General features: G+C 45.9%; 1 protein-coding gene and 1 non-coding gene across 2 annotated transcripts in view; both read right to left on the bottom strand.

Annotated features, from left to right (window-relative positions):
• WHAMM (WASP homolog associated with actin, golgi membranes and microtubules) overlaps nucleotides 1–6,329 on the bottom strand; it is a 59,482-nt gene extending 53,153 nt beyond the window's left edge. Inside the window, exon 1 of the mRNA XM_024198353.2 lies at nucleotides 6,216–6,329. The gene's annotated coding sequence lies outside the window, so the exon portion shown is untranslated. The remainder of the gene's footprint in view (nucleotides 1–6,215) is intronic.
• On the bottom strand, nucleotides 5,242–5,372 carry LOC112105520. Its single transcript, XR_002908022.1, has one exon.
• Nucleotides 6,330–9,824: the final 3,495 nt, after the last annotated feature.

The following is a 9,824-nucleotide window of genomic DNA, read 5'->3' as shown; positions in this document are numbered from 1 at the left end:
TGTGTGTGTGTGAGTTGCTCTACCAACTCTAAGAGGCTAATTAATTAAGATGAGCAATTATCAGCAGGAGAAAAAAAACTTTTGTAGTGATAATGACAAGAAGGTGTGAGGATACTTAACATGGAGAAATAGATTCACTGTGTGTAATGGCTCAGCCATTCCCAGTCTCTATTCAAGCCAAAACTGATGGTATCTAGTTTGCATATTAATTCAAGTTCAGCAGTTTCTCGTTGGAGTCTGTTTTTGAAGCTTTTCTGTTGCAAGATTGCCACCTTTAAGTCTGTTACTGCATGACCAGAGAGGTTCCATTCTATGCATCTGATGAAGTGGGCTGTAGCCCACGAAAGCTTATGCTCAAATAAATTTGTTAGTCTCTAAGGTGCTAAGTACTCCTACCCATGCTAACTCACTAAAATGTAGGCATGTAGCCGGGGTAGCACAGGCGGTGACTCAGGCTTGGCACCCAAGTACATACCCACCCAGATGCCCTGGGTATGTCGTGAGGTGGCTAGCCTGAGGCACCATCCATGCTACCCCCGCTACATCTATGCATGCTGGGAATCACACCTCCCAGCTCAAATGTAGAGGTACCCAGAGTGAGGATGGCAGTCTGCATTGCTTTTATGCACAAGGAACTCCAGTATCTTTTGACGATCATTTCTTACACAAAAGCAAGTGATTTCTATTCTTGTTTATGTTCGACAAAGAGCTAGGAAAGAGCTGTACAAAGATGACCAGAAAAGCAAAGGGCTTAATCACCACACAGTTGTCAGATGAAGCCAAACATGCTCGTAATTTACACAAATACCATAAAGCTAATCTTAAAGTCAAGTATTTTGCAGCTGCATGAAGTCTATGAAACAAGATAATCAGATACGCCTCACTCTCACGTGAATCATCAGCTTTTGCCACTAAGTGAGGCCTTGTGAAATAATCAACCATGCATTATACGCTCAGTCATTAAAGACATTGTATAAAATGCCCATGCTTCGCATTCAGTTTTTCAGCAAAACTGCAGACTAGGCTCTTCATGGCACTATGCTGCCTGCAAATAAAAGCCGCAGGCATCATTTTTAGCATGCGCTACTTAGCCATGCTCACACCCTTAGATGCCAACTGTACTGCCACTCTCAAATCTATTCACACACACCTCACGACTGCAGCAAGGGGGAATAGAATCGAGGAGCTTGTCTTTGATGCTGTGCCCTTGGCGTGAGGGCTCCCCAACCCAGGTTTGAAGTACTCTGATCCAACATTTGATTTCACTTGCAATTTATTTGTTTGGACTTCACTTAGGAATAACTTTAAGGTACTGGAAGGCTTGCCATATTCCAGCTGTCAAGCCTGGAGGGATTCCGGCTTTAGGTAGCTTCACAAGTGCATCAAAGCTATTTACATGAAATCAAGAATAATTAGCTGAATGCAGTAATGCAGATTTATTTAGTATTCATATTACAAAATAATTGGTATAGCTTTACATACTAGAGGATGCTCCAAGAATGAACCAAGTCTGCAAAATGCACATTCCATAGGAATAAACACAGGCCTTGAAAAATCAGTTACCAGCATTACAGGAGTAAGAGAAACAATTGAGGTGGGTGCAGACAATTTAAGATGAAGGCAATGACTGCTGCTAGCTCCTCTCTGAAGATGTCTGGCAATACTAATCTATCGAGGTACGACATCACCTTTTAGAGTTTATCCTAGCAACAATCCACAGATTCTAAGGTCAGAAGGGACCATTGTGATCATCTAATCTGACTTCCTGTAGAACACAGGCCGGAGAGTTTCACCCAGTAATTCTGGCACTGACCCAAATAACTTGCAGTTGGCCAAGAGCACGTATTTTAAAAAGATGTCAAGGTCCAGATTCTTAGCTGGTGCAAACTGTCTTAGCTCCATTGATGTCAGAGTTATGACAATTTACACCAGCTGAGAATCTGTCCCTTAAATCTTGATTTAAAGACTTCAAGTAATGGGGTCTCCATCACATCCCTTGGTAAGTTGTTCCAATAGCTAATTACCCTTACTTAAAAATATGTGCATCATTTCCAGTTTGAATTTGTCCAGCTTCAACTTCCAGCCATTGGACCTTGTTATGCCCCTATCTGCCAAATTAAAGAGTCCTCTACAATCAGACATCTTCTCCCATGTTGAAGGAAAAACTAATCAAAATCTGGAAGGAGAAAAACAAAACAAAAAGACAACATAAGAGAAGTATTAAGATGACTGAGTAACCTTCTGAGGAGGCAGCATTAACCATGTCACTTAAGGCAGAAGGGGAAGAAGCTTTCCCAAAATAGGCCTATTAAATGACTGCTGGCTTCCATCCAGACACAGGTGTTCTTCTTGACCTAGGCTCGAATGATGCCACTCACCACTAACAGCCTTACATCCTAAAGAGTCTTTCATCCATATCTATATTCTTGCACCATCCGTGTATTCTTTAGTCCAGAACCTGGTCCAGAACATATTCCAGCTGGTAAGCAGTCATCAGAGTCCATAGCACTTCCCCACCTCCCTGGGATGCAGTGAGGATACGTCATTGTGAGGGGCTCAGATGGCTCTGACAATGGGGGCTTGTGGAAGTACCGTACCTAGGTCATTGTGTTGCTTGCTTTATGACTCTGCTGGACGGAGCAAGCCGGGTGGTTTACTACTGAATTGGGTGCGGAGCACAATAGGATTCTGTGTTCACTATAGGGGATGGCACATGACTGGCAAAGACAGCCACAGAAACATCTAAAAAAGAACAAATACACAACAATTAGCTACCAGGTTACAAACGACAGAAGAAATGAGCTTGCCGAGTTTTGCTTAATAAAAACGTCACTGGCTGGCTGTAGCCCAAGCATCTTTCTAGGGAATCCAAAGCTTGTTGCTTGCTTAAATATTTATAAAGCAGAAGAAGAGGCACAAGCAACCTGAGTTTTTTAAAACCAGCTGTCACTATGAGTAATCTTTAAACACATCCCTCAGTATTTAAGACACCATTTCCATTACAAGATCTATTGAGCCGTAGGAAGTTACATCAGCCCAGAGTTTTTGCACATGTGCTCACTGTAGAAGAGAAAGTTCAGTGCATCTTTACACAAGATAACGAGGGCCCGCCCCCCTACAGACTGAAACCTACATTTGAAAATAATGGATGAGGTTCCTACTGGAGCTAGAATGGGTTTTTACTTGTTAACCATGGCAGCCCCACAGCAGACTAATAACACTGCCATATGGGTTTATTTGATAGAAGAATGGTATTGTTAGAACATTTGCTTAATTATTGATTTAAGTGCCCGAGCCATTCCTTTGGGCAGGAAGATTATTTGAATGAAGCAAAACCAATTCTCCCCTCTGGACTGGCTAATGAAAGTTTGGCTCACTGTCAGAGTAGCCCATGTAAAAGGACAGCAGCAAATTTAAAACAAGCCACGCTTCTCTCTGAAAATGGCTTGCTCACTTCTGTTACACCACCACCCAAGACTAATATCTCCTGAGCTCCGTCGGTATTTTCTTTATGTCCTCAGTTTACTTTGTGCACTTGACAGCACAAAACCAAATTCCTCCTCACACAAGCGCAGCACTGAAGGAAGGTGTCTTGTGCCCTTCCTGTTTAGGGGATGATGCAGGCCCCCTGCATAGGCTAGGCTCAACTTACATTCCCGGTAACATAGCAGGAAGGAATTGCCAGAGCATATGACCACCCCAGCTCTTCTCACCTCTGGCCTGCCCCAGATCCACCCCAGAATGTCCCTGGACTGGGAACTTCTTCCAGGGAAGCCCAGAGGCTCCTGTGCTGGTGCTGTTTACCAGGGGCAAGAGGTACAGCCCCTTTGGGCAAACACAGCTGCTGCAAAAGACTGTAAGACAACACTGACGGTGAGCCTTTGTGGCTGTGTCACTGTATACTCAGCTTCCCCTTTTGGTTCATGGGGGGGTCTCTGCAGAGCAAGAGGGGAGGAAAAAACCCATTTTGATAAGCAGGAAAATGATGGTAAGGCCACAAACCCTGGCAGGAGGCTGAGAAGCAGGGATAATAGCCAAGCTACTCCTTTATTCTTTAATTGACTAGATTACAAGTTTCTTGTAATTGCTAAAGAGCACGCTGGATTCATTTTCTCTTTAAATGCTCTATTGAGCACATGACTCTTTCTGTGCTGGTATTTGGGCTAAATCTGTGTTAGGATTTTAAGAGAATGTCAAAATAATTTTTACTTTTTAGATTTTTCTTCACAGGGATATTTTACTCTATTACTCTAGAATGACAAGGATGTGAACAACAATATGGGATCAGGTTACTGAGAAAGCATATGTATAACCATACATGGATGGAGGGGGAATATCTTTTCTAAAATCTATCCCCTGAAGTGGCTCAATTTTTTTTTTTTTAAACAGTGCCTCCTCATCATTGTAATGTGTGAATACTTCACACATATTAACGAATTTACCCTCAAACTACCGTCCATGGTAAGGAAAGATCAACCCCATTTTGCAGATGGGAAAACCGAGATACACAGAGGTCCTAGGCACTACAATAATACAAATAATAATAATAAGTTCCAGCATCATACAGGGAGTCTATGGCAGAGCAGGGGATTGAATCCAGATCTCATGAATCTCAGAACAGTGCCTTAACAGCAAGAGTCTCCTTCCTCCCTGATCAAACACACTAAAGCATTAGGTATTTTTGCCACCAATGGTACCAAATATCTACAGTAACTGTTGTCCACTGCTAATTCAAAGCACCAGTACACAGCGTCACCACTTGAGGGCATCAAATGATGCTGTTTTAAAAGACTACATTTTGTGGACACGCAGCATGAATCTACCAGCTGCAGAGCTGACAAGTCCAAGAGACAGTCACTAAGCAAGGGCTACTAAGGAAACACAATTACAGCTTGCAACTGGTTAACAATCTTTTTTTCCATCCCATTTCTATCACCATGCAGTCAGAAGAGGAGCCTGGAATGAAGGGCTCTACGATGCTACAAGCAAACAAATCCAGGTTACACAAGATACAAAAGGCCAATAGTGTGAATTTAACAACATGCGATGTGACAGGCTTAAAACACAATGCCACCAGTGAGAAGGGTTGAAAGGTAAATGGAATTTTAAAATTCCTTCCGTTTTAACAAGATAATTAGTTCTTACAGACTCCCACAAGGGCATTTTCTTTACAATACTGGATTTTTAACTTGGCAGCATCCCTTTAGCTGCCATAAGAATTTCCAAAACAAAGTGAACAGTGACTGTTGGTAGCTTAAGTAGGTCCTGACTCCATCTCAGAGACAGGCCCTGTTCTTCTACCGTTTGATTTAGGAGGATAGTATCAGTAGAGTCAACTTGACTTCACTGGCTCTACTTTCTTAGTCCTCCAGGTGAACATCAGTAAGAAACTCCTCATAGCAGATCCAGGTATTGAATCCAGCTCTCCTGCATCAGAGTCCAGTGCCGTAACTCACTTGGCTTCCTCACTCCCCTTGGGAGCAGTTGCTTAACCCTCCTTTTTTTTATTAAAGGATTAATAGGTTTGAAGCCCTTAGGCATTTTTATACTCACCCTATTTTAGGCACTTGATCAATAATGTTTAGCACTGATAACCATATTACAGTATTATGCTTTGGAGATACATATTAAAACAGATATAAAATGTGCAGAAGGCACCGCAGTAATGGAAAAAACTCTTATTTAATATTCAGATTTAACCCATAGTCTGCATCCCACTGAGAGCTGACACATAATTTTCACTGGTTTCAAGGTCATTGGAGAGGCCCTGTCTACACAGAAGTTTTTGCCCTCTTACAGTTGCATTAACACTAGTGTAACTCCAATGGTGCTAGAAAGAGTGTACATAGGGCTCAGGTGTTTTCTCCACTGCATCACCAACACATGATGTAGGAGTTACAGCCATGGTTATGGTGGTGAAAACCCCACTGGCCAGTTTATACTAGTGCACTGCATTGCTACCACGAGTGGAGCTGGAATGGAGCTAGTCCTATAGCATGAGAGTTTCACAAAAACCTGTGTAGACACAAGGCTTAGTCTTAGTGTGAACTGTAAAACCTGAGACGGTGCAGTGACGGCTGCATGGACACCAAGCCAGTCTGAGCTTCCCCTTGACACAGCTTTGGTCTTTATGAGTGCTTCTCAGGACCAATGCACCCCCAACAGCAAGAACCCAGTAGACAACATGAAGAATGATTAGCTCCTGCAGTGCTTACCTTTCCAATTTGAGAAAATACTGTGGTCAGAGAAGCTTCTATGCTAGCTGGCAAGGGGCCCAGTGAAGCCACTGCTGGAAGCAATGCAGAGGCACTGAAGTGACAGAAGGGATTTCTCCAGTGTGTCTACAAGTCATGCTGGCAGATCCCATCAACTGATGCACCTAGAATGAATGTATACAATGAAGACAGACAGTTACAAATAAGAAGGTATTCTGAGTCTTACTATACAGCAAACTTAATCACACACAGCCCCTTTACCACACAAGAGGGTGCTAGAGACTGAGCAGCAGTCACCATCTGCCTCGAGGGCTAGCTAAATGCAGTTTTATTGCTGTTAAAAGGCCAAACCTTTAAGCACAATTAATTTTACTTACAAAGCATGGTTCTTTTTCAAACTCTTCTTCTATGGTGGTAGATCGCAAGGTGCAGAATTGCTGGGGTGCAGGCCCCATCCATGCCTCTTCCTTCCTCTAATCTGTCCATAATTCACTTCTGCCTTGGAACATCCCTTGTGCCCAGGGTTGCTGTGGAGGCAGCACAAAGCTGATGGTGCTGGCTCTGCACCAGCACAGGGGCAGCTGCACAGAGGATATTCCCTGGGGCGCCTGCCATTATTTTCCTGTGGACCTTCCCCAGGTGACAGAAGTTGCTCGGGAGAAGATTCAAGGCTGCTTCTCATCATCACCATCTTTAAGGTCATTTTATTTCTGGCCAGTTTCAGTCATGCCTAAGAAAAACATACACTTTTTATGTTGGTTTTTGATAGAAAGAAGTTTAAAAAAAAAATCTTGGCCAAATTTATTTTTCCTTGTTTCAAGATAAGGCAGTAATTACTGCAATGATCCTCTCTGTGCCTTACTGCACTATTAATTTTCTACTAAAATTAGCACAAAATGTTTCCTATGATCAGTTTATGTCCATGTTGCTGAGACTATCACCACAATTAAACCCACTCCATGCTTGATAAATCCTACATATTTTTGTTATGGATAGGCCATCACGTGGAACAAGAGATCATGCCAACTCTGCAGAGTTAAGGCAGATGCTCTTGTGACATAAGGTAACATTTTCTGTGACTTAGGAGCCTAAGTCTTACTGAAAGTCAATGAGACTCAAGTTCCCACATGACATCTGAAAATAGGAATTAGGCACCTAAGTCACTTAAGCACTTATCAAAATTATACTCTTTGGCTGGAACACACAATTCCTTAAACATGCATCTTTAATAGCACAAATAGAACTATCTATTAGAATATAGATGCGCTTATGCATGCTAGATAGCCATACACTGGCATTATCAGACTTGTGGTGAAGTCTTTTCATTGCTTATTTCAAAATTTAAAAAATCCCACACACATTTCTGGTTGTGTGCATAACTTAATTCAAACCCTAACTCAAAAGAGTGTCAACCTTTGTAATCTGCAGCAGATCGACTCAAACAGTAACACAGATTCTCACTTTCACACCGCACTTTTCACTGAGATTCCAGGCTAGTCTCTCCAGGAGTCCCCCAGGATTCTGAGCTGCTATACCAGTGCGCCCACCTTTACTATGTCCGGCGTCCAATGACGGGAAATTCTAGGGAAAAAACCCTAGCAAAGACAAGGCCTGTGTGTCACTGTGAAACTAAGAGCACGTACCAAAAAAAGAGAGACAAGACCCCATGAAAGCGGCACACAGAATTGCCACAATCGAGGTAGATTTCCCATCTCCTTTTCTACACCTTCAAATTAACCATTTCAAGGGACCACCTGATGCAATATTGCCCTGGCCTCTGCTAGAGCACAACACAAGCAAGTTATAAGCGGGCTACTGAACGATGTGCAGCCACGTGAGGGCCAGGCTGAAACACGCCCCGCCCGTGGCTACCACCCAAGGCGAGAAGTTCCTGTTACACCACAGCCGAGCTGGAGCGGTCAGGGTGCTCCGCCAGCCGGCGGCGGCCTCCTCGCTCATGCAGCGAAGGGGCCGCTGCTCTCCACGGGATAAAATACCAGCGACCTAAAGCCCAGCACTTGCTAGGCCAAAAATAAATCCCCGTGCAGAGGTGGGGCCACCCTTTCCCCCCCATCGGGGTCTATCTCCGGGGCAGCCTCCCAGCCGGCCCCTTCCTCCCCGTACCTAGATCCCGCCTGGCCTCGGGCCTGTACCGAGATGCGGGAGCCTGGGGCCCGAGGCCTCTCCTCGTGGCCGGGGGCAGAGGCGAGGCCTTGGGGCAGCTGCTCAGCCCAGCCGCCCGCGGGGCCGCCGAGGGCGGGGGGCCCCGGGCTTGGCCTGGGGGGGGGGGGGGGGGGGGTCCAGAGCCATCGCCACGGGCGCCCAGCGGGGCTGTCCCGCTCGCGGCTCCCGGGCCGGGGCGGAGCCGGCTGCGGGCGCTGCGCGGAGACACTCAGCACCAGAGCCCGTCGCTGCTGCCGGCGGCTGGGGAGACGCTGGCGCGAGGAGGGCCGCGGGGGCACTTACAGCGGCCGGCTCCGCTCGCTCTCGCACGCGCGGCCGGTTGCAAAGGCGCCGCACGCTGCAGCGACTTCCTGCTTCCGCCCGCCGGGCCTAGCGCGCTGGGGCCCGGCCCTCGCGTAGCCGCCGGGCAGCCGCCTCCCTCCAGCAGCGGCGGAGGCGGAGCCCAGGTGGGAGCTGCCCGGGGCTGCTCCCCGGGGGTGGGCGGGGGGGATACACCAGAGCCGTGACTCGGTGTGAGCCGTTCCCCACCCCTGTGTGCACCTGATCCGCCAAGCTGTGACTGACACTCGGGAGGGGAGATTGGGACCGTCCTATTGAAATCCCTTGCAAGAGCCTGTTTGCCGAAGGACTGGGACCTGTGGGAATTTTGTCCCTAACCCCGCCGCCCGGGCCGATACAGCGTGCAGGGCATTGGGTGGGGTGGCTCCTTAGCCATGATCCCTGTTGCTGGTTTTGGGGGAAGTTGTTTTGTTTGTTTTAAACACAGTTGTAATTTTTAAAAGTGTATTTTTTTGGGGGTTGTGTTAGGGTTAGGTATAAATCACTATAAATGCATACACCACCGCCAAGATTTTTCAACTTGAGGGCCTCAAGACTTTTTCAAAGGTGCTGACCACACACAGCTGAGATTAACTTCCAGGGGAATTGTGCATATGCAGCCCTTTGAAAAACAGGCCCTTGGTCTAGATTCCTCAGACCCATATCCTACAAACCCCCAAAACACCCGTGTTTAACTTTATGCAAGTGCAAAATAAACAGGCTACAGCAGACTTAAATATGGATGTAGGGCACATTTTTCAAAAAGTACACTTCTACCCTGATATAACGCTGTCCTCGGGAGCCAAAAAATCTTATCGCGTTATAGGTGAAACCGTGTTATATCCAACTTGCTTTGATCCGCCGGAGTGTGCAGCCCCCCAGCACTGCTTTACCGCGTTATATCCAAATTTGTGTTATATCGGGTCACGTTATATCGGGGTTGTCAAGGCTGTATCCCCACTTTGAACTTTAGGGTACAAATGTAGGGGCCTGCATGAAAACTTCTAAGCTTAACTACCAGCTTAGCTTTGGTCCCGCTGCCACCATTCTCACTGGATTGCCTCCCTGGGAAGCCTTGAGAAACCTCTCACCAATTCCCTGGTGAAT

This window comes from Terrapene carolina, unplaced genomic scaffold (assembly GCF_002925995.2).
Source record: "Terrapene carolina triunguis isolate 2854851 unplaced genomic scaffold, T_m_triunguis-2.0 Scaffold67, whole genome shotgun sequence".
NCBI classification, from domain to species: domain Eukaryota; kingdom Metazoa; phylum Chordata; order Testudines; family Emydidae; genus Terrapene; species Terrapene triunguis.
This window is presented reverse-complemented; position numbering and strand designations above follow the sequence as displayed.